We start from the raw sequence: 26,672 nt of genomic DNA on the forward strand, positions 1-26,672 counted from the left end.
CATTTATTCTAATACCCTCCCTTAATGCTCAATCTATTTACAACACCTATAGACCCTCTGAATTTTACAAACTTATCAAGACCAAGGGACTTGGTGAATATTTCTTCTGGCTGCTCCGTTGTGGGAACATACATCAACTGAATGGATCCGTCTTTAACAAGCTGTCAAATGTAGTGACAATGGGTTTCCACATGCTTTGTTCATTCATGGAAGACTGGATTCTTGGCAAGTTTGAGCACTCCCTGATTATCACAGAACAAGGGAGTAGGACCTGCCTGGAAAACATGCATATCCGCAAGCATACGTCGAAACCAAACTACCTCACAAGATGCCCTAACTGCTCCCCGATACTCTACTTCTGTCAAGGAGAGAGCCACTGTCTGCTGCTTCTTACTATTCCATGTGACAACACCGGATCCCAGACTAAACACATACCCAGCTGTAGATTTACGGTCATCAACCGAACCGGCCCAGTCAGAATCTGTGTAACCACTGAGTGTAGGATCGGAACTCCGAGTGTACAGAAGTCCATAATCAAGAGTGCCACGCACATAACGCAGCACACGCTTCACTGCTATCCAATGATCAGCCTTAGGAGCTGACATGAAGTGTGAAATGTAGCTCACTGCAACACTGATGTCAGGTCTAGTGGCAGTAAGGTAGATGAGGTTGCCCACTAATTGCCTGAATAAAGTTTCATCCACAAGTGGTGAGGATGACTGAGCTGAAAGTTTGAGCCCTGGTTCCATAGGAGTCGTGGCAAGTTTGCAATCCTGCATTCTGAACCTATCCACAAGATTTCTGGCATACTTGGACTAAGAGAGAAAGATGTTGTTCTCAGTCTGCCAGACTTCAACCCCCAAACAGTAATGAAGAAGTCCCAAATCTGTCATATCAAAAGTGCTGCACAAATCCTGTTTGATCCCATGGATCAAATGTGTTGAACTGCCAGTAATGATAAGGTCATCCACATAGACAACCACAAACAAAATATCATTACCAGTATGCTTGATATACAAGTTTGCATCAGATGGACCGCTGAAAGCCATGATTTGTTAGGTGCTTATCAATTTTCATGTACCAAGCCCGAGGAGTTTGTTTCAGACCATAGAGTGCTTTGACTAATCTACAGACTTTATGTTCTTGACCGGCAATCTTGAATCCTGGAGGCTGCGTCATGTAGACTTCTTCCTGTAAGTCACCATTCAGAAAAGCACTCTTTACATCCATCTGATGGACTTTCCAACTGAACTGAGCTGCTAAGGCAAGGACGAGCTGTATGGTACTCATCTTGGCTGTAGGAGCAAAGGTCTCCTCATAGTCTATGCCTTCCTTCTGTGAGAACCCTCGAGCAACAAGGCGAGCCTTATACTTGTCTAGGGTTCCGTCAGCTTTGTATTTCACTTTATACACCCATTTGTAGCTAATGGGCTTCTTCCCTGTAGGAAGATCAGAAAGGGTCCAAGTGTGATTCTTCTGAAGACTCTGGAATTCAGCTTCCATAGCCTGTTCCCACTCAGGTATACCCTTAGCCTCTGAATAGCTTTGAGGCTCAAAAACACTGTGTAGGTTAGCCATAAGAGCAAAATTGATTGTAGGCTGTTGTTTGCTCTTATTTCTGGAAGTTCTACCTTCAAGGAGCTCATTATCCCAGAGATCACCAATAGTTTTAGCCCACCATTTAGGCCGGAGAGTAGAAGAACCAATATCAGGAGTAGGTGGAGGAGGCTCAGGAACAATAGGAGCAGCAAGAGGAGGATTATTTTCCGGAGGAAGCTCAGGTAGTGCATCATCAAATACTAATGCTACATCATCCCTCCCATCAAGTGGACCTAATGGAATAAGAACACTGTGAGGTTGATCCTCAGAACACTACTCAAAAGGAGGAGACTGAAAGAATCCTATGTCTTCATCAAATACTACGTCCCGACTGAAGCTAAGACAACCAGTGTCTATATCTATCAGCCTATAGGCCTTGTGGTGATCATTTTACCCTGTCATCATGAGTTTCTGGCTTTTGGAATCCAACTTAGAGCGCTTAGCAACTGGAATCCAAACATATGCAACCGAGCCAAACACTTGAGGTGACTGATCTTAGGCTTGCGGCCAGACCAAACCTCTTCTGGAGTCTTCCCCTTAACAACCTAAGTAGGTGATCGATTAAGAAGATAGACAGCGATAAACACTGCTTCAACCCAAAATCTGTTCAGAACACTCCTGTGTTGTAACATGGAACGAGCCATTTCAACAACCGTACGATTGCGATGTTCGACAACACTGTTCTGTTGAGGAATGTAGGGTGTAGTTAACTGGTGTTTGATGCCATAGGTATCACAGAAGTTGGAGAAAGCAAAAGAACAAAATTCCCCCCCGTTATTTGTCCTAAGAGTTATGATATTACAGCCAGACTCTTTTTCAACTAAGGACTTAAACTTCTGAAAGATACTAAATACATCAGATTTATGTTTTAGAAAGTACACCCACATCTTTCTACTGAAATCATCTACAATAAGCAAAAAATATTTGCAATCAATAACTGAAGATGTATTCATAGGTCCACAAATATCAACATGAATTAACTCGAGTACCTTAGATGCGCGCCAAGATTCTCCATCCTTGAATGAAGATCGATGTTGCTTGCCAGCTTGACAGGCGCCACACACTCCCAACTACTGAGTCTGAATATCAAGTAACCCTGTCACAAGTCCCTCTCGAGATAGCTGAGAGAGATACTGAATGTTTAGATGCCCATATCTCTGATGCCACAGAGTGCTGATGGGAGAAACACGAGCTGCTAGAGCCACTTCTGGAGAATCACTAGTGTCAAGAAGCCTGTATAGGCCATGATCTTCTAGGCCAACAGCAACCGTAAGATGAGTGTCCTTGTCAATAATGGAGCACTTGTGTGCACTGAACACCACATCGAGCTGAGGAGAGTTCCTCATAATCTGGTTCACAGACAGCAGATTAATTTCCATACTAGGAACATAGTACACATTCAAGAAGATGAGTGTGCGCCCACCAGACTGGATCTGAACTGTACCTCTACCAACCACTGTGTACTCCTCACCTCCACCGAATACCACAGAATCACTGAAAGATGAGAAGTCAGTAAACCAGTCACGCCTGTGAGAGAAATGACGTGATGCACCAGAGTCAATGTACCAGGCAGAAGACGGGGCATGATCTAAGGACCTCTTAGCCATAAAGGCGTAAAAGGCAGATTCCTTCTGCTCGGAATGTTCTGCAACATTTGTTGTCTGATGAGACCCTCCCTGTTTCTTCTGTTCAGAAGCAATCCTCTGTTGGCAATCTTTCTTCATGTGGCCGAACTTGTGACAGTAATTACACTGCACATTTTTCTTCTTAGCGGGATCAAAAGGCTAAGAAGAACCTTTCTGTTGAAAGGACTGAGGGGACTAATATTTGGCAGCAAAAGCATTTTCTAAGGAGGCTGAAGAAGCACTACTACCAAACTGTTGTATCCAACGATCCTGCTGTAGGAGTTTGGTGCATAACTCCGGAAACTTCAGATCAACATTAGTGGTGGTAATGTTGATTGTTTCTATCAAGTGTTCATAAGGTTTCAGTAGACTTTTCAGAGTGATGACTACCATATCTTCTTCCTCCATGGTCCAGACCAATGGCTTCGCGCTGATCTCGAATGTCTTTAATCTTGTTAAGATGTTCCTGTAAAGACATATGTTCATCCATCATGATGGAGAACAACTGATTCTTTAGAAAGAAAGCTCTGCTCTTGTCGGATGTCTCGTGTAGTTCCTTCAATTGTTGCCAGATTTCGGCAGCTGTCTTGCCGAAAGGAATCTGTGGTAACTGATCATCAGTCACAGAGAGTTTGAGAAGCATAACAACCTCTCGATTTCGATCATCAAACTTATCTTGATCGGCACCAGCTGTACCAGGACTGAGCTCTTTGCCCAAAACGAGCTGGTCAAGACGCCTATATTCAAAGATGGTCAACATTCTTTGTTTCCAGATGTTATAATTGGTGCCATTAAAGCGCTGACAACCCTCCAACATCAGATTGGTTAGCGAGGCCATTTGCACGTTTCCCAAGACACAAAAAACAACAAAGGAGTCCGGCACAAATTTTAATGCAGATGCCAGCTGATCCGGACAAAATCTGATAGGTGCTAGAAACAAAATTCAAATCCGCTGACTCGAAAAATCAAGGCACGGAAAACGATGCACCCAGAAAATTCTGACTATTACCCAGTGGAGATATCACAAAACTCACATCAAATCTGTAATCGAAAAAAAATTTCGACAAATGAAAAATGTAAAATACCTTGGTCGAAAAAAACGAGCCATGAAACAAGCCACGATGTCAGCAAAAAGATGATACAAGCTTCAGATTTCAGCCTTAGTAATTTATGCCTCCTGCCGTGCGCTACCACAGATTCCTTTGGAAAAAAAAAAAAATCACAAGGTGAGTCGTTGCTGCCCAAACAGCACTTTGCTATCAAACAAAACTCAGCTTGCTCAAACCGAACTTCAATTCAAAGCCAGCCAGTCTGCTGCTGTCGATGATTGCCTAGTTCAAGTAACCCTGTAAGGTCCTCGAGTTCTACCCGAGCGCGGGCGCGGTTGGGCGCGGTGAACGACGGGTGCACAGGCGGTCGACGGGCGTGCGCACAGGCGCGCGGGCGCAAGAGGTGTACGCGGGCTGCACGACGGGCGGGCGCGGGCGCAAGAGGTGGACGCGGGCTGCACGACGGGCGGGCAAGGCGACACGGGAATGCGACAAAGGTGCAACGATAAAGTGCGATGTGTAAAATAAACTAAGGCAATGTGCGATGGAAGATATATACCCCCGTGGGCGTGGAGAGACATGAGCGCAGGCCGACATAACTATGGGCTGGCCGACTCACATCTGGGCGCAGTAAAGGGGTGTATTGACACTATTTGGGGGTCGGCTGGAGTGCCACCACCCACACACAAGAACGCATATATATTCATGCGTTGATACCTCATTTGGAACAAGCAAGTGGTGCAGAAATAGTACGCACTAGCTCAAGGGGTAAAATAGTGCGCAGTTTTGAGAGAGGTGCGCATAGCTCATGCGCATAATTCAAAGGCGCAGTTCTATTGTTACTTGGAGCCGGTTAAGGGTTGGGCAAGGTGTGCCCAAGGCTGTTTTCTACGCAGATTTGTGTTGGACTTGACAAGGATGTCTTGGTGACCCGGGTGGGCACTCATCCTTTGTGCAAGGTGTGCACATGTGATTGTAAAAGGCTGATTTTGCCTATGTTGTAAAATATTCTAAGTATTGGCTTGGAGCTTGCCAAGCATTACTTGTATGATTGTATTATGAAGAAAGATTGCTTATAATATATATTGTTGGGCAGACTTGTTCGGGAGTTGCCCCTCTCCTTTATACTGTGCAATTATTATTGTCTTTTATAATTGCTATGGATAATGAATAAGTATGGGCTTCATTGGTATAAAGGATAAATGCATGTTTACTTGGTTGCGAAACACAAACTAAGTAAGGACAAGTGAATTAGGCGTAGTCCATGAATGTTAGTATTGGTAAAAAGAAAGCGTTCGGTGGTGCCGCACCTCGCTATAAGCGGTTGGAAGACTACCGCAGGTGTAGGGGCGTGACAAACCCTGTCCTAGATCGAACCCTAGACCATGAAACTACAAAGCGATACAAATGCCTGATTCAGCAAATTTCTGAGAAGATTTCTCGTAATTCCTCCAGTTCACCACGCGTAGCCTCACGCACAAGTTTATAACATCCACCCTCTGCACTGTCAATTTCTCGTGTTACGTGTAAGAAGAACGCATCGTCCTCTGCGTGCTTGGCATGCGTTGCAAAAATAAACCCAAAAACTAGCGGGGGGGTCCTGCTACTACTTTGCAATGGTAATGACAAAAGTTGGGCGGGGGTTCCAGTCGCGAATCGATAAACTGAGAGCTCCGGACGGGAACAACAATGCACGATGTTCAACAATATTCAAAAAGATTATAACGGATTTATGTTCCTTGCGGTGTTTATTATAGCAGGTTTTCTTGTCAGCTCTGTTATTGTTGGACGAAGATCAGGTCCAGAGAAGTTTTTCTTCTCGGTTTCGAGCCTTTTTTCTTTTGCATTGTGATAATACACCAAGAAGCGTCTGTTTGCTTTCGTCCACGAGGTATTGAGGTTGCTTCTTCTTGAAATTTGATGCGCGAAGGCTTCCAAAAGGTTCCGACGTTTCTGACAGTGGCTTACAATCTAGTCGTCAACGCCAGCATTCTCACTGACTCAAGCGGCCCTTGCAGGGTGGCCGACTGCACGCCCACCTGTAGCGACGGGACGGTGTTGAGCTTGGTGAGCCCTCGGGGTCGAGTGCAAGTTTCCGCTGGTAATCCAGTCAGTCGTACACGCTGAAGAACTTCACAACAGAGACGCTAACCCTCGGGGGACAACAATGCCTCAGCGACACGATGCTTTCGATTTCGGATTCCGTCTTCGGCATCAACGCCTCCAATAAAAAAAATTCAGACCCCTAGAGAGCAATTTCGAAATGAACACGAAATTTTTCAAACAGTGAAAAATTATTTCGAAAAAATACATGTGCTCTGATACCATAATCAATGAATGAATTGAATTGATTTTCAATGAGCAATGAAGCTCAATGAATAATACAAATGTATTTACAGAAATAGAAATAGCGAGTTTCTACTAAGAAATAGAAATAGTAAGTTTCTTCTAAAAAACTGCTAATAAGATCACATACGATCTTATCCGAATGAGCATTAAACACTAAAATAGCATTTATTCTAATAGATTGTCCAAGGCAGAAGTCGAAACTTTGGGAACCATTCCCCACAAAAACATAGTGAAGCTTTATTGTTATATGTCCAACAGACATTCTAATGTGTTGGTCTATGAATACATGCCTAATGGGAACCTGTTTGAAGCTTTGCATAGCAATAATAATTTGGATTGGCCAACACGACAAAAGATTGCATTAGGGATAGCTCATGGATTATCTTATCTTCACCGTGATTTCTCCGATGCAATTATTCATAAAGATGTCAAGTCTACCAATATCTTGCTGGATCAATTTTATGAGGCCGAGATTGTTGATTTTGGTGTTGCAAAAGTTCTTCAAGCTTGTAACAAAGGAGGGGATTCAACAATTTTTGTAGGCACTCATAGTTACATTGCTCTTGGTAAGTTTACCCTCCCTTTTGCTTGGCCTATGTGTCTCAATTTCTTCCTTGATGTTTCCCACACAAGATTCTCTGCTTTTAAGTAGTGTGTTTCGTAGTCCTTGATATTTAACATTATTGAGATATTCATTTTATTAATATTTTTTGCAAATGGATGAACCCTGAATTGTACCTTGTTTATCTATTTTTCTGGCAGAACATGCATACTCCTTGAAGGTCGCAGAAAAAAGCAATGTTTACAGTTTTGTTGTGGTTTTGCTGGAGCTCATAACTGTCAAACGACCCATTGAACCGGAGTTTGGGGAGAACAAAGATATTGTTTATTGGACTTCACACAAAATCTATGAGAAGGAAGATGCACTTGTGGTTCTTGACTTGAAGATTTCCAAGTCATTAAAGGAAGAAAGTCAAGTCTCCATCCATTGGGATTCCACAAGCCTTTATATTTTCTACTTTTTTTCTCTCTTCAGTTTATTCTCAGTGCTAAATTGTAAAATATGTTATCTGGTTTTCTCCTGTTTTCAGTCCCTTGCCCCTGGCTGGACCTTGAAGCATGTCAATCATATAACAGAAAATTGATATCTATAACTCAACAGTGTATACAATTAGGGCTATTATATGATCTTCCTAGTGACAGATTCCTCTTCTCCTTCACTTGATTTTTTGGATGGCTTTGGCATCGACTCCTTGGGTGGTGTGCTTCGCAATGCAGAAGAAGCACATTTTCATAGCCATGGAAGGTACCAAAAAAAGGAACTGCATTTATATGCAATTTCATAAACATTTTTTCAAATATATTCCTCACTGCTTGATTTTGCTAAGTGTCTAGAAAATAGACATTTGAAAATTTCTAGGGTGACAAATGTATCTTAACTCTTTTGAGTATGGCACAACCTATGTTATGAAGGGTAGTATCTTCATGTGTGACATGGAAAGGGCTACGCAAGGGTTGTTTATCTAGATGTGCTAACCTACTTTTGTGGTATGTAGTTGGGAGCTAAATTAGAGTGCAAGTTATCACACATATAACTGCAAATCTATCATATTCTGACAGCAGCAAATCTAGCAGTTCGAGCAGCGAGTAAGATATCTGAAATGATCTTAGCGTTCTAACTCTTGGAATTGATTCTCCGACTTGGTCAATCTATGCATTTGAGATTTTGTAATTTGCCAATAATAATTTGTTCTCTAATTGTAAACTACTTGCAACTAATTACAAAAGTCATTTCTCTAATGTACAAATCAAAAGGAAAGTATGGGGAGAACTACCCTTTGGGTAAGGTATACTTGAGAAAGCAAATCTCACCAGAAACCTCAGTCTGCCATGACTTTTGTTTTCCTTTGAACTCTACTTTTGGGCATTGTCTAATGAGAATGCCCGATGTTCTTGTGCATATCATGTATGCCCATCTTATTATGAATTAACCATAACTGGATTTTTTATGGTTTTGATCTTCTCCGTGTCACTTTCAGGCTAGAACTCCATAAGGACATGGATTGGAGAAAGGAAAAAGCACTTCATGCCAGTTCTGCTAATATGTATATACAAGGAGTAAGTGTTGTGATCTAACCCTAATTAAACAACATGATAATTTTGATGTGGGTTATATTTTTATTCTGTGTTTGTTTTAACAGTTAATCACATTAGAGGATTTTAAAGTTGACTTTCAAAGCTTCCTTTGATTTTTAATTTTTCATGTTGGTGTGGCACTATATTCTTTTCAACAAGGTGAAAATCCAAAACCAAAACTATCATCATCTCAACTTCATATACCTGTTCCACAGGGTAATTTTTTTCCTGCAAAACAGTTAGGATCCGATAATCTACAAGCATAGACGAAGTACATGATTTTTTTGAACAAGAGCAATTATCTTAGCAATAGCCTCAATTGGATAAACTAAATTGGTCTGTTATGAACAACAATGCTTGGCCTGGTGACAGCCAGAACAATGTGTCCCACCATCACGTACCAGAATTTTAGAACTTTACTAACCTAATTAGCTATTGCCTACATTATTCCCAGCTACATGCATGCCTATTTTTGCAGCATAACCAATGCATAACTCATTTATCAGAAGTTTGATCGACACATTCAATCACGGAGGCTGAGAGTCCATAATTGGGAAAACATAGCAAAGATTATTCAATTCTCATTTGACCGGTATGTGAATAGATGAATGGCATATTTCTTATGAAATACTATTATAGTTTGGGAAACACTACATGCATTGTTGTTGGGAATAATATTGAGAGGGGAGGGTGAATCAATTTTTGCAAATCAATAGCTTTTTCATTTCCATAATCAGATTTATATACACTACTTCAGTGAAGGGAACTCGCGTGTGTACGCAACTGTTCTTAAGGCAACCAGCGTATATCCAATGAACTCATGGTTTAGTTATTTCATCATACGTTGATCTTTAATCTAAGTCACCTGACACGAGGATTCGGGACACGTAGGATTCGGGATTCGTGGTGTCGGATTCGGGACACGCTGACCCCCCGGAACAGGACACGTTAGGACACGTTATATATTATTTTATTAAAAAATATATATATATAATATATATTTAAAAATATATATATATATATATATATATATTAACAATTAGATATTATCATATTTCTTACACAAATTTTAATTAATGATACAAATTTATTGATTTCAAACATAGATCTTCATCTATAGCTATTAGCATGCATAGTACATACAAAATTCAAATAAATGTTGGTACTGGTCACATAAATGATAAATCTATTAAAAATTTAAATCATGATTCATAATTCATAACTGAAAGACAACTTACAACTACAAGATAGTAAGATAAACACACTGACAACTGTAGTTTTCTCATTAAGTCATCAAATCAAAATGTGTTACATAGGTAGTGTTGGTGCAATGCCAATGGCAAATAGAAATAGAAAATATAAAACAACTACAGGTATACAAGCCTCAAGGCATCATTCAGCATCAGAATCAGCATCATTGTCCCCATCATCATGGTCCCCACTGCTCTCCTCTACATCCTCCTCCTCCCCTGTATCCATAGTCGCCTTTGCATCTGCTGGTATGGAGGCTGAACCCTCTAAGTCATCAAATCTAACAAGCTCTAGCACTGGATCATTGAGATCCATGTTGGCCAATGCCAACTAAACAATGGTGTCCAGACCCATATCATCAGGAACAGTGTTACTTGGGAGCGGGAGCGAAAGCGGGGAGCGGGAGCGAAAGCGGGGTGTGGGAGCGAAAACGGGAGCGGGAGCGACATATTCAGAAGCTCTTGGTTTGGTGCTCTTGATTAAATACGAGTTCCATACCCTAATACATGACAAAATTCAATGGAAACATTGCAATCCCCCAATCCTAAAATCCTAAAAAACTGATAAGTCTGTTGGATTTTGAATGAAATCTAAAATTCTACTTTCTCCATATGAAATCCAATGAGGCCGGAACCACTCTCAAACATCCTGAGTCATTTCATGGTAATGTTAAAAATTTAAGTAAAAGGATGAAAATGAAGATTAAGGAGAATGTCACTTTTACTTTAAGAATTTAACATTACCATGAATAGCATATCAATACTAGGGCCTAGACTTGATTATGAAGCTGCCAAAATGCTCTACTCCTTGCTGCAACAGCACAAATCACTTACCAAATGAAAATATTAATGAGCAAACACGCCCTTTTCATACCCACGCTGAGCTTAGCGAGTCCTGGAAACCGGACACGTGTGCTAAAATCGCGGCACGCCCCTGAAAATCGCGACACGCCCTCGGACACGACGTGTCCTGTGATTTGGACATGAATCCGGACCGAATCGTGTCGGATTCGCCGGATTCGGGATTCGCAGGGGGTTTAGGACGAATCCGGTTTCCTAGTCTTTAATCAGTGCATCAATACTTTATTAAACATTAAACAGTAACCATGTGCAGTAATAACAGAGTAAACCATCACACATAGGCAACACACATGAACACCAAGATTTAAGGTGGAAACCCAATGCGAGAGAAAAACCACTTGTTGTTGTCTCTGTCTTCTTTTAATATAAAGAATAATTTGTTTACAATCTTGTACTGGTGAAGACTCATACCAGTACGCAGGCACCCACCTTTAGAAAGCTACAACCTTCTCTCGTTCTCCAACTTCTACTGGAAGGGAGCTACAACCCCTTAGCTCTTGAACTAGCCAATATGTTTACCAGTACGTAGACGTCGGCCTACAGAAGGCTCCAACCTTCACTCGTTCTCTAGCTGCTACTGGAAGTGAGCTCCAACCCCCTGATCTAATCACCAACCACTACTGGCAGGAAGGTTCGACTTCCTCATTCAAGGCTCCGACCCTCAGTATCCTCCAAGGACCACGTTTCATAAATTTGCATACTAGATACTCCTAGTACACATCAATACAATATGTAGGCCATATTTCATCAAATTTTCACACTGGACCCATCAGTAACATTGAAGCACAAAATCAATCACCACTACAATACAACCATCAAATACATCTACATCATCCAATCACTGAACCCAATCATCAATCTCTGAATCAACCACAACTGAATTAATCAATCACTAAAAACTCAATCAACCGACACTTAATCAAAGTTCAACCAATCAACTGGAATAGACAGACCATAGTAATCAGTACACAGATCTGAGCCCAGAACATTGCATCAATAACCAGAACCAACTGCAACCTCAAAATTCATATGTCAGAATGTATACGCTACTTCAGTAAAGCCAACCTGCGTGTATGCGCTACTTCCTTTAGTCCAACCTGCGGATACCTCTAAAGATACTAAATCATAAAACCTTTGAACCACAAACTGTACCAATCAGTGACATTCTGAAGATCTACTGTCAAATTACAGAGTTCTAAACAGACAACAGCAAAGATCACCCTTCTTACTTAATCAATCAATCAATCAGACTCAATTTCCATATACATTCAGTTCTACTTTCATATCAAAGAAGACATCATTGACAGACAGCAATAAAACAACAGCGTTGATCAGATAGATCAGTCATCTTTGAACAACATGCTTTCTTTTGCATACGCTACTTGGAAGTGTCGAACCAGCGTGTATACGCACCTTCACCAAGGCGAACCAGCGTACAGATCTGCAGATAAAAACTTATAACTTCGCAGCTATTCCAGTCTTCAGATATACCTATATCATATCATTTAAAGCACAAAACATTTGTTAGCACTCAGATCTAGCCTATCCATTATCAAATCTCATAATGATAAGTCATTATGATCTTGATCCATCATTAGATCTCATCCATCATCAAACACTTAGGTGCATACTTAGTCCAGATCAAGCAAAGCATCAGAAACCCATAACATGCATAATTGCTTTTGATCTAACACTTCATAAGATATTCATTACTTATGCACTTAGCCCTTTGATCTTCTCCTCCTTATATAGTTTTAGCCTTTCTCAATACCTCAGACCAAAACAACACTTAGAACCTGTGGTATTCTTAGACAGGATCAAATAATCGTTACTCCGCTCAATATTGTGGGCTAATACCATGGTATTGACCCTTGGTATTCTTTCACCTTAATTTCCTTAATTTTTCATCCCATACGCACTTTTCCTCTTGTGAAAGTGCGTGCATACGTATACGCTCTTTTTGTACAGTGAACCCGCGTGTATACGCTCTTTTTGTACAATGAACCCACGTATACAACTTAACATACCTGAAAAACATCATTTTTCTTCAACTTCTTGATTTTTATCTATAGTCCTTTGTTCCAACATCCTATTCCTCTGTACCATTGCCCTGTTACCTCTGAATTGACCTGTTATAATGTGATTTGCCATCATTCAGTACTTCTGAACTGATTTCTCTGAACTACTTTGCATTTTGTCACATTTGTAAACACCGCTACCATGCATTCCGTTACATCTTGTTTATACTTTTATCAATTAGTTCATTCATCAAATATCAAGGACAACACACACTAACAATCTCCCTGTATCAAACCTTTTACCATTATTCTCTTTCATAATTATGTCACCTCTAACCTGTAGATTCATCTATGTTTTCCATATACTTGTTCTACTACAAGTGGGTTGCCATCAAGTACAACACATGCATCATAATGCCAACAATCTCCCCCTTTAGACTTGATGGCAACCATATTGGTGTTGATTACTTCAAGCTATTGAACCTGTTAGAGTTATCAAGCAACACCAAAATACTCTCCCCCTTTGACATTAAGGGCAAAGGGCAAACCAAGATATTCTCCCCCTTTGAGATATACTATGTTGTGCATGCTCCCCCTCAGTACACGCAGAGTCTGCAGAGATATTTTTCAAAAGAATAACATGGCTCTATAACTCAACTAAGTGAGTATGACCTCCCTAACACCAATGACTCATACATACATCAATCACCCACCAAGTGGGGATATACCCATTGCTTATACATGACTGAAATATAGCAATTATTACATCATAGGTCTTTATATGACCTTTACATCAAATGATATAAATGACATTTATAACAAAGACCAAAGATCTAAACAAGACCATGATAGTCATCACCAACTATCATACACCATATCTGAATTACACCATAAGCATTTGTCTATAGCATCAAGAACAACAACTTGTATATGTCCATCATCAATTTGCAAGATAAGACAATGTACCTTTAATATCATCAACCTGTGACAAAGTATGCCTCATATAGACATCAACTCATCCTTTTGATCTCATCAAGATCAATTTGCTTTGTTTCCTTAGTCGAACATAACCTTCCATGAATCAACTAAGCATATATCATATCTCCAAGCAGTAACACAAAATCATTCACATCATATCATATGTATGTGAAAACACCATAGCTATCATCCATAACTATACCATCATCATTGTACCAAGAACTGCATGATTTTTCCATAACAACCCTCAATATATCAACCATGTATATTCACTAGAGAATATCCCACATCTCATAAGCATCAACCATGATAATCAACATATGTGAGTATCAAACCTATCATCATAAAGTAAGAAGTCATCATCATTATGTGACTAAGTAAGCCATGTCTCTGAATATCCATGTCTTCAAATAGCTATGTCTTCATGAGACCTGCAATAACACCATTCTCTTGGCCAACCAACAATATTTATCAATATGCAACTTAAGTAATCATCCATGTATCCAGCATAATGTGTATCCATCAAAGAGATAGCAATATGTATCTAGCAAACCATGAGCTCATAGTCATTTGTCAAGCTTTCTTGATACCATCAACAACAACAATCCTCAACCATGTGAGAGCCAAGAACTATAGGAATCCTCATCCATAACTGCACCATATGAAGTTTATGCATCTTTGAAGGCATGATGACAGCAGCATAAAAGAAATGACACTTATCAAATAATGAAGTTGTGTACTCAAGCTTTGTTCTTCTCCTTGTCCTTATGAAGATCACCATGTAAGCAACATACCATATGTACTGTATGCATCATCAAAAGGGTCATCCACAATCATCCATAAATCTGATCTGAATAACAACTATGTGGCTCAAGCAATATAAGTATCATCTAAGATTTCATCATAGGCAACTCATGACTGTAGCATAGCATGATGTATCATTTAAACACTTCAACAACATAAGTACCAAAGACTTCTAAACATAATGCCAACAATGCATTATTAGAAGCATAGCATATTCTCCCCCTGAACCTGTGCCAATTGTTCACTGTCAGATCTGATCATTGCATATATCAGTAAGAATCATCAAGGCATCATCATCAACTAGTTATACATCAAGTCATCAACAACTTATGAGGGTCAAAATCACTTCTAAGTAACATCCACAGACTGTAGTCATCAATCATCTAGACAGAAAAGATAATTGATAATTGTCTAAACCATATCAGACCCTTTTTCTCTAAGTCTATCCCACTGCATCTTCATCAAACCAACATATACGCGACTGTGAAGCTTCTAACTCGCGTATATACGCGACTTGTATTTATGATAACTGCGTATGAGAATTAGAACACTGAAATTTCATACTTTCAGTTCCTCCTGAGTCTGTTCTGTCTGTATACTGAGTTATGCCACATTTTTTAACTGTAATTCCTTCTTCTTCCATACCTTGGAGTGTGATGATGTTTGCTCCTTTTGGTATGTTGGCCGAAATTTGCTCCTGCATTCTTTTGATATATGTCCAAACTTGTTACAGGCATAACATCTTATATGTTTCATATTCCTTCTAAAGCAATCAATGGATTTGTGACCAAATATATTGCAAGAAAAACAATATCCCTTAAAGTACATGGAAGCTAATGATCTTTCTGTGTGACGGTTATTAGCTTGAACCATTCTACTTCTGCATCTTGTTGCAGCATGTCCAAAATTATGACATACAAAATAGTCAACATTATTCATCAGAGGAAAGAACTGATTATCACTTCCATAGTTAGGAGTAAATGATTTTCTTTGAATTCTTTCTTTCCTTGGTTGTTGATGGGGTTGACCTCTTATCTTCTCGTTGAGCATTTCAGATTTTGCATTAAAGTTCCTTGCCTCATCTTGTGAGCTAGATTCACCTTCAATAATTTCACGAAAAACAAGACCGGATTTGATGATAGGAGACCATTGACTACTAAGAATATTATCCAAAATCTTAGTACTATCTTGAAATCGTAACAATTTATCATTTTCTTCTAATTTACCTTTTAGGATATTTACCTCAACCTGATATTGCTCTACCTTTTCCAGATATTGCTTCTTCATGATTTCTTCAACTTTTCTTCCTTCTTCCACTTGTTGTCTTAATTTGAGAATCTCATTTTCTTGTTCTTCATCTGCTTGAGGTAGTTCTTCATTCTGCTTATTTGAATTTTCAAGATCTTCTTTTAGAGAGACGACCTTAGCTTCAAGACTTTCATAGTAACTGGATCTATCTTTAAGTTTCTTGATTGTTGTATCATTTTCATTTACTTCATTTCTTAATGATGTCGCTTCATCCTGCAGCCTTTGACATCGATCTTCATTTTCCTTGTACTACTTCCTTACATTGTTTCCTTCCTCCAACTGAGCTTTTAATCTGGTAAATTCTTCTTTGTAGGCACATTCTCTTTTATCAATTAGATCTTTTTTATCTCTAATTGTGTCTGTGATCTTTTTAAATTCTACCTCTATTTGATTTCTTTCTCTTTCACCCATAAGAGCAAATTCAGTTGTTTCGTTGTCACATTCATTATCTTCAAATGAACAGAGAAATGTATCACCAGAGGACAACAAATTCGTACCTGATAATTATTTTGCTTGTTCATCTTCATTCTGAGGTGATTCTAAATCTGAAGAGTTGCTTCCACATAATGGCCAATCGTCTCTCCCACTATCACAGTTCCTTTGAGATGTCTTCTTCTTTTGAGGTGCTTTCTTCTTTTGCTTCTTTCCCATTGTTACTACAGATCTCCTTCAAGCAATCAAGCTTCTGCCAAAGGACCTGCTCTGATACCAATTGTTGGGAATAATACTGAGAGGGGGGGTGAATCAGTATTTACAAATCAATAACTTTTTCATTTCCATAATCATATTTATATACGCTACTTCAGTGAAGGGAACTCGTGTGTGTACGCAACTGTTCTTAAGGCAACCAGCGTATATCCAGTGAACTTATGGTTTAGTTATTTCATCATATGTTGATCTTTAATCAGTGGATCAGTATTTTATTAAACATTAAATAGTAACCATGTGCAGTAATAACAGAGTAAACCATCACACATAAGCAACACAAACCAACACCAAGATTTAAGGTGGAAACCCAATGTGAGAGAAAAACCACCTGCGGTTGTTGTCTCTATCTTCTTTTAATATAAAGAATAATTTGTTTACAATCTTGTACTGGTGCAGACTCATACCAGTACGAAGACACCCACCTACAGAAGGCTACAACCTTCTCTCATTCTCCAACTTCTACTGGAAGGGAGCTACAACCCCCTAGCTCTTGTACTAGCCATCGATATGTTTACTAGTACGTAGGCGTCGGCCTACAGAAGGCTCCAACCTTCACTCTTTCTCCCGTTGCTACTGGAAGAGAGCTCCAACCCACTGATCTCATCCCCAGCCACTACTGGCAAGAAGCTTCGACTTTCTCACTGAAGGCTCCAACCCTCAGTATCCTCCAGGGATCACGTTTCATAAATTTTCATACTGGATACTCTTGGTACACATCAATACAATATGTAGGCCATGTTTCATCAAATTTTCACGTTGGACCCATCAATAACATTGAAGCACAAAATCAATCACCACTACAATACAGCCATCAAATACATCTGCATCATCTAATCACTGAACCCAATCATCAATCTCTGATATAAATGAAACCCAATCATCAATCTCTGAATCAATCACAACTGAATTAATCAATCACTGAAAACTCAATCAACCGACACTTAATCAAAGTTCAACCAATCAACTGGAATAGACAGACCACTGTAATTAGTACACAGATCTGAGCCCAGAACAATGCATCAATAACCAGAAACAACTGTAACCTCAAAATTCATATGTCAGAATGTATACGCTACTTCATTAAAGTCAACCTGCGTGTATGCGCTACTTCTTTTAGTCCAACCTGCCTATACCTCTAAAGACACTGAATCATAAAACCTCCGAACCACAAACTATACCAATCAGTGACATTCTGAAAATCTACTGTCAAATTACAAAGTTCTAAACAGACAGCAGCAAAGATCACCCTTCTTGCTTAATCAATCAATCAATCAAACTCAATTTCCTTATACATTCAATTCTACTTTCAGATCTAAGAAGACATCATTGACAGACAGTGGTAAAACAACAGCATTGATCAGATAGATCTGAACAACAGGCTTTTCTTTTGCATAAGCTACTTGAAAGTGTCGAACTAGCGTGTATATGCGCCTTCACCAAGGTGAACCAGCGTATAGATCTGCAAATAAAAACTTATAACTTCGTAGCTATTCCAATCTTCAGATATACCCATATCATAGCATTTAAAGCACAAAACATTTGTTAGCACTCAGATCTAGCCTATCCATTATCAGATCTCATAATGATAAGTCATTATGATCCTGATCCATCATTAGATCTCATCCATCATCAAACACTCAGGTGCATACTTAGTCCAGATCAAGCAAAGCATCAGAAACCCATAACATGCATAATTGCTTTTTATCTAACACTTCATAAGATATTCATTACTTGTGCACTTAGCCCTTTTATCTTCTCCTCCTTATATAGTTTTAGCCTTTCTCAATACCTCGGACCAAAACAACACTTAGAACCTGTGGTATTCTTATACGAAATCAGATATCCGTTACTCTGCTCAATATTGTGGGTTAATACCATGGTATTGACCCTTGGTATTCTTTCACCTTAATTTCCTTAATTTTTCATCCTATACGCATTTTTCCTCTCGTGAAAGTGTGTGCATACATATACGCTCTTTTTGTACAATGAACCCGCATGTATACGCTCTTTTTGTACAGTGAACCCGCGTATACAACTTAACATACCTGAAAAACATCCTTTTTCTTCAACTTCTTGATTCTGATTTGTAGTCCTTTGTTCCAACATCTTGTTCTTCTATACCATTGCCTTGTTACCTCTGAATTGACCTGTTATAATGTGATTTGCCATCATTCATTACTTCTGAACTGATTTCTCTGAACTGCCCTGCATTTTGACATATTTGTAAACACAACTGCCATGCATTCTGTTACATCCTATTTATACTTTTATCAATTAATTCATTCATCAAATATCAAGGACAACACACACTAACAATCTCCCTGTATCAAACCTTTGACCATTATTCTCTTCCATCATTCTATCACCTCTGACCTGTAGATTCATCTCTATTTTCATATACTTGTTCTACTACAAGTGGGTTGCCATCAAGTACAACATATGCATCATAATGCCAACAATTGTAATAGTTCAGCTTCAGCTTCATGGTAAAATGTTATAGGGATAAGACTCACAAATTATAATGCAATATTTTTATACTAATAGCTTTCACAACAATAAATATAATTCAAAATACTTCAAGATTGAATCCAAAAGTTCATTCACAGGTCAACGACTATTGCCTCTTTCTAGTGAATGGAATTCTGATCTATCCATATTTCAATGACTGCATTTCATTGTCAGTCATTTATGCTTGAATGCAATAACAAAAAGAAATGGTAAGGTAGCCTCTTGAGCATGACGACCCAAAATTTATCAGAGTACGAGGAACAGAAGAAGACTCTGTCACTATGGAACCATGTCCTCCACACCTTTGTATCTATAATTCCATCTATGGAAATAGTACAACTGTAATGCATCAATTCATTCAAAGATTAGGCTTCTATGACTCTGAGTACCCAAAGAGCAGTAATATGGTGGTTTGTATCTTTTGGACAATGCGACACCAATATGTGGACTACAAATAAAATTCATCAGTTATTCATGAAGTATTTTAGAAAAGCTTGAAGTGTGGCAGGAAATAAGTTATTTAGGCCACATTTGTGAGTCTAGACTCTGAACACTATTTTGGATCTGCTTATATCTTAACAAAATTATATGACTGTCCTGTTGAGCAAGACAGTTAAAAGAGTTGATTGACAAGATTTACCCAGATATAGAGGTAGTCAATCACATGGCCAGTGTAGTTGTCTCAATGAATTGTGTTGTGGGAGACATTTTAAGCAATCAATTATATGGCGGTCCCTTCTACCAAAAACTGGCACACTTCGGGACCGCAAGGTTGTTAATGTGATTTGAGCAAGCATGTGGCCTTAGGCTTAATAACCACCTTATCATGGAGGGAGTTGTTCATGCTAGTCAGGGTAAATGTCCAATCAAATTGTGTTTCTGGGAAACCATATCTGATACAAACCATTTATGGTATATTTTCCTACGAGACCTATATGGTTACAGATAGTTGTGATGGTGCTTGTACCAAGGTTCATAAGTAGCCTATGGGCAAGGGCAGCTATGAGCATTACATGTAATGAGAGAGCGACATAATGTAAATAAGTGGGGCCACTCAAATCATCCAAGTTCCAGACAATGCACTGCATGAATGGATTAAAGTAGCAATAGCAGTTCGCTTGATACTCTACAAAGAGGACAGGTTCGATTCTTACCTGAAATTGAAAACTAAACCCGAAGATAAGAATCCCCAATGGCGGCAAGGGACGCAGATATTCGTGTTTCCAGAAGGCAGGACTCCGTCGGCAACGACACGCACACAGAAACGCAAAATGAGAATCCCCAGTGACAGCAAGGGACGCAAATATTCCTGTTTCCAGAAGGCAAGACTTCGTCAGCAATGGCACGCACACAGAAACGCAGAATGAGAATCCCTAGTGGCAGCAAGGGACGCAAATATTCGTGTTTCTAGAAGGCAAGACTTCATTAGCAACGACACGCACACAGAAACGCAGGGAAAGAATTCACTCATGGGACACAGCAGTCAGTGATGTGAAGGAGGGTGAAGGCATTGTTGGGCACGCAATGACGTGTTAAGGAGGCGACCCTTGTAAAATTTGTATTGGAACGAGGAGTACGAAATAGGCGTCTCTGATTCGCTGAATCTGCTCAAGCCACGTCCATAGAGGAAAGTCGTAATAAAAATATTTGAATTGTCTCTGATTGGCTGAATCTACTCAAGCCACGCCCATAGAGTAACGTTGTAATAAAAATATTTGAATTAGGTTAATTAAGAATTCACTCACTTACATAATCACCGGAAAAGAATTTCAGAGGACAATTGACTAGATGGACAAAATCTGGTAATTTCACTTGCAATACTTACAATGGAGCAAGCATAGTAGATTATGTAATTTTCTCGCATGGTTTGTGTGAGAAAATGGAGGAAGTTTTTATTGGAGATCAGCTGTGGGACTTAAAATTGGATCAAGCCAATTTATTTAAGTTTCTCTTGGACTAGAAAGAAACAATTAGAGTCAAAAATTCAGCATGCCCAACAAAATCTCCGACGGGACAGAATTCTTTTGATTCCAGAAAATTGTAATACGTTCAAAATGACGCTAGAGAGGATCTTCGAGAAGGAGAAAATCACAATTCACAACCTTCATAGTCATGAATTAACACATTTAATTCAATGTGCACTTACAGAGTGCAAAAGAGAAAAAATTAAGAAGTTTGAAACAAACTGCTTTCCAGTTAATGCTTGGTTTGACGAGGAATGCAAAAAGGCAAGGAGAATGTGGAAAGAGTCAAACAAGGATAACATAAAGCTCAAAGCTTACAAGTAGTTATTAAGCAAGAAAAAGGTCGATTTCATGGTTTCAAGGAGGGAAGAACTAATCTCCATTGGGAAAAACAATCCCAAATTATTTTGAAAGGAGCTCCAACCGAGAAAGATACAAACTGGAAATAGTATTACAGCTTCTAAATGGTTTGGCTATGCAATACAACTCTATGAGCAGGATCCCAAGGTTGACCCTCCCCCCTTGGTCAACATTGATACTGAACTCTTCACGGTAAAAGAGGTAGAGATGAGTATCAAAAAGTTGGATGTTGGAAAAGCAAAAGACTTAGTTGAACTCCAAGCAGAATATCTAAAGTGGGACTCAAAAATCCTTGCACCTCCCCAAAGATCCTTGCACCTCACATTACAAATATTTTCAACAACATCATACAAAAACAGCCTATGATATATATCAGTAATCTGATAAATAATGAAAACAACAAAATCCAAATAAAAAAAAAAATCAATTATTCAATAAAAAACCTATGTTCAAACTATAATGACAACATGTACATTAAACTTGCCTAATAAGATTTTCTTTAAAATGTTTCTGCTGCTTCATTACCCTTAATACATATCACAAGAAAACAGGACTGCCTAAAGAATTTAATTATGCTTATTGGGCACCGAATACGATACTAAACGGAGAAATCCCAAAATAAGAGTTCATCCTCCTCGTCGGAAATTAATACCTGTTTGTCGATGTGTTCGTTTATACTGGCTGGGAGATCAAAATCTATATTCATAAGCCATGGGCATTCGCAGCGATCGATGAATATTTATCGGTTCCACCATCTTGGGCACCTTCGTTGGCTATGTCATCTAGGTTTGTGCTCTGTGGAAACCATTGACCTATTATTAAAGTAATTTTGGTTGCAGCTGCTGCTGTAGTAGCTTTAATGTCTTTGGGCGAAGAGGTAGGAGATCGAGGCAGGTACTGAATGAAATGGGGAAAATTGTGAATAGCAGAGTGGCCTCTCAGAGCAATATATCGGCTTAATGCGTAGCAACATACTGTCCTGGAATAGAATAAGGGAGGAGCCAGATCCGGATTTCATCCTTACGTAATATTTTAGAATATTGATGAGAATATTAACAATTTAAAAATTGATATTTAATTCCAAGATAATTATACCTTTTAAAACCATTTTAATTAAATAGTAAATTAAAATATGTTAAATGAATAAAACATAAAACATATGATATTAGTCCATAATGTTGTAAAAACATGTTTATAAATTAAAAATCATTTACCAATTAAAAATTTGTATTAGAGTTGACTTTTTTTTTGTTATATATAATAATTTAAGATAAATTTATAAAATCAAAAATAAAATTATTATTTTCTCATTAATAAATAGAAATTAACTTTTAAAATAAATAAGGTAAAGATTAAAAAATATAAATATTATATTAAAAACATGTTTATAAATTAAAAATCATTTACAAATTACAAATTTCCATTAGATTTTACAAAAGATTTTTCTGCGAAGATCACATGAAACATCATTTCCATTAGATTTTACAAAAGATTTTTCCGCGAAGATCACATGAAACATCATTTGTCGACGCGTTTTGAACCAACCAGTTTGGTTCATCGTCAGGACAAGTAACCGACTCTTGGATGGGGAGCTTGGGCTGTATGAATGGGGGGCGCGAAGGGAACACTCATTCCGAAATGAGATCAAGACGCCGAGGTGGAGGTTTTGATAAGTAAGAGTTCAAGTTCTAGGTCTAGTTTGAGGTTCTAGGGTTGGTTTCAATGAGCTGCTATGGGTAATGCCAACTAATATGTTAGGGAATGAATAGTGGGGGTGGTTTTTTCAACCTGAGATTTCCCTCCTTAGAGGTGACTTCGAGACCAGAGATAGTGACATTCATTATATCAGTCATAAATCTCTCTCCTTGCACTAGGAAGCGCAAGACCCTCTGGACCTTCTCTCAGGAGCATCTACAAGAATTCCTATGGGAGGGGCCTAACGGACCAAAGAGTAGGTCGAGCCCATCGCTTCACCCTAGCATGAGGCTCGGCTATGAGGGAAAGTGCCAGCTAACGAGGGGATCCATTGAGCCGGTGGATATACCCTGTATACTAGAACTCATAGCCCATAGAGAAAGGGAGATTGTTCCAACATCAAGAACAACAAGAACTGGAGCGAACATATAATGATCTTAGATCGGATCCAAGTATCTTCCCATTGGTTCGATACTTGATTCGTAACTAGTAGTCCGGTTCTTGACCAATGGAGCCAAAGCGTAACTTGTCCTGACGATGAACCACATTGGTTGGTTCGAAACGCGTCGACAAATGATGTTTCATGTGATCTTCGCCGAAAAATCTTTTGTAAACTTGATATGGATCACAGAAACCTAAACTCTACTAATTTCCATTAGAGTTGAATTTTTTGGTTATATATATAATAATTTAAAATAAAATTATAAAATCAAAAATAAAATTATTAATTTTTCAAATAATAAATAGAAATTAACTTTTAAAATAAATAAGGTAAAGATTAAAAAATATAAATATTAAATATTTAAAATATGTTATAAAATTAATAATATGAAAACATTGATAAATAAATATTTATAGATTTTGTTTTTATTTATTTTATTAAATTTTAAAAAAATGATTTTAATTAGTAATAATCATTATCATATAGTATATAACCATTATATTAATTAAATGTGAGTATTTTGAGTAGTTAGAACAAAATAATTATTGTCTTCTTTATTTAAGTTCAAATGTTTTAGATAACTATTGTTGTAAGCGCGCCCCTATTGTTGCTCCGCGTGACTTAACTGGTTTTTTCCCTGCATGCAGCCACCTCTCAGCAGCCCCTTGTTGCTGAGCTACAGAGCAAATGGATCCTCCAGATGAGGGTGAGCCACCTCCAAAACGACAACAGGGAAATGAAGATGCAGCCAACGCATTTGCCTCTCTTATAGCTGCAACAGACCTCCAAGAATCAGGCCAACAGTAAACAAGTTTGTTAAAAAACTGGACGACATCCCAGAAATCTCTCTTCCTCCTGCCCTCCTGCACAGAGCAGCATTGTCTCTTGCTGAACGCGGCCTAGTTGGACAGTTCACTGGGCTATGGTCGTCACCCAAATCGGTTCAGAAATGGGTTGAAAGAAACTGGAGCTCAACCATCAATGGGAAAATCTCAATAAGGTTTTGCGGAAGAGGGTACTACACCTTCCATTTTGAAACAAAAGAAGACAAAGATCTAATATTTAGGAATGGTCCATATTTCATGGATACCAGAGGATTATACTTAAATCGATGGACTCCAGACTTCGATCCTAAAATGGATGTACCTAGCGTTGTGCCAGTGTGGGTCAGGTTACCTCACCTTCCTCTACATTGTTGGGGAGACGAGTCAGTAAAGGCCATAGGGAATGCAGTAGGGAAATACATAGACAAATGTGAACCGAAGGATAACATGCATGCATGTGCTAGAATATGCGTGGAAGTGGATCTGGGAAAAGGGCTCCTGGAAGCGATAAAGATCAAAGTGGATCAATGGACGCACATACAGCAGCTAGATTATGAACAAATCCCATTCAAATGCAAGGTATGTCACGAATATGGTCATTTTGCAAATAAATTCTCTAAAAAAAAATGAAAGTGTAGAGGAACCAGAAAACAAATGGGAACAAGTTAAAAGGAAGAAATCTACCAACAAGCAACCTCCTCCTCCCTCATCACAGCCTCAGGCCTCAACTGAACCTTCTCCTTCATCTCCTTCTGCTGTCATCCCTCCACCCCTCACAAACTCGAACCCCTTTGGGCCCTTGGAAGAACCTTCCGACCCACCTTCACCTCGATCCCCCCCGGCCCCCCATTCCCACAGCTCTCCCATCTTGTCCTCCCTCCCTTTAAACCCTCGCTCTCCCCCTCCTCCTCCTTCAGTGGACTGTATCTTAACCAAAAACCAATCCAAAGAGACTCTTCAAATCTATGAACATAAAAAAAAAAAGCAGGCAGAAAATCTAACAAGGAATTAAGGGATGAAGCAACAGCCAAGGAGATGGCTCTAGGCACTCAGCAACCAATGGACTCCTTTGGGAAAAGCTCAGGAAATACTGACAAAAATAAAAATAAAAATAATAAATAAAATAAAATAAAATAAAAAAATAAAAAAAAAAATAAAATAAAATAAATATAAATATATAAAAATATATATATAAAAAAAATATAAAAAATAAAAAATAAAAAATAAAATAAAATAAATAAAAATAAAATAAAATAAATAATAAATAAATAAATAAAAATAAAATAAAATAAATAAATAAATAAAATCAGCAGCGAAGGAAAGGTACCGCACACCACCAAATCAACAAATAATGATAGTGGTCTCTTGGAATTGTCGTGGTCTGGGAACAACTTATAAAGTAAATGCAGCAAGAGACATTTTAATGAAAGAAGTGCCAGACATCTTCATGATTCAAGAGACCAAAATAAACAGTCAAGAAGCTGGAAAAATGATACAAAAATTAAAAAATTATGAAGGAATAGTGCTAGAGGCCACAGGAGCTTCAGGAGGAATTTGCACCCTTTGGAAAAAAGGGAAATGGGAAATGATAAACCAAAAAATGGATAAGCATTGGATCAAAACTGATCTAAAGGAAATCAGCACAAAGGAAAAATACAGCCTCATCAACATATATGCTCCAAATCATTACAGGGAAAAAGAGCAATGTTGGAATACAGTGAAAGAAACTCTAACAGAAACTCAAAATGGGAAAATAATTTTGGGAGGAGACCTAAACCTGGTTAGAAATATAGAAGAGAAATTTGGAGGGACATATCATGTTGATCCATCAAGGGAAGTTTTGGAAGCAATAATGGAGCAACACAATTTAATTGACATTCCGCCAAGTAATGGGAAATACACTTGGAGCAATAAGAGAGTGGGCAAGAGTAATATAAAGGAGAGGCTGGACAGAATATTAGTCCAAGAAAACATAGCATCTGATTTCATTTCTGTCAAGTCCAAAATTATACATACAACAACATCAGACCATAAACTAGTAACAATCATATTGGGTAAAATGGACAATCAAGGTCCTCTTCCTTTTAGATACAACTCAATCTGGGATAGCAATGAATATTTCAGAACTCAAATCATAGAGGCTTGGGCACAAAAAATTACAGGTTCACCCCATTATGTTTGGGAAACAAAACTA

The 26,672-nt window shown here is 38.6% G+C and overlaps 1 protein-coding gene and 1 pseudogene across 2 annotated transcripts in view; one reads left to right on the plus strand and one right to left on the minus strand.

Moving 5' to 3' along the window:
• The window catches only part of ATCOAE (dephospho-CoA kinase family), a 147,829-nt gene extending 125,292 nt beyond the window's left edge, over nucleotides 1-22,537 (minus strand). Inside the window, exons 1-2 of one of the 2 annotated variants that reach the window (XM_089374518.1) lie at nucleotides 22,170-22,536; nucleotides 20,348-20,502 (exon numbers count right to left, since the gene is read on the minus strand). The gene's annotated coding sequence lies outside the window, so the exon portion shown is untranslated. Of the gene's footprint in view, nucleotides 1-20,347; nucleotides 20,503-22,169 lie in introns of both variants that reach the window. The other variant, XM_089374519.1, reaches the window with a different exon arrangement.
• On the plus strand, nucleotides 6,909-7,767 carry LOC149243450 (receptor protein-tyrosine kinase CEPR1 pseudogene; annotated as a pseudogene).
• Nucleotides 22,538-26,672: the final 4,135 nt, after the last annotated feature.

This window comes from Pinus tabuliformis, chromosome 8 (genome assembly GCF_031772625.1).
Source record: "Pinus tabuliformis cultivar Carrire ecotype Pingquan chromosome 8, CPIR1, whole genome shotgun sequence".
NCBI classification, from domain to species: Eukaryota; Viridiplantae; Streptophyta; class Pinopsida; order Pinales; family Pinaceae; genus Pinus; species Pinus tabuliformis.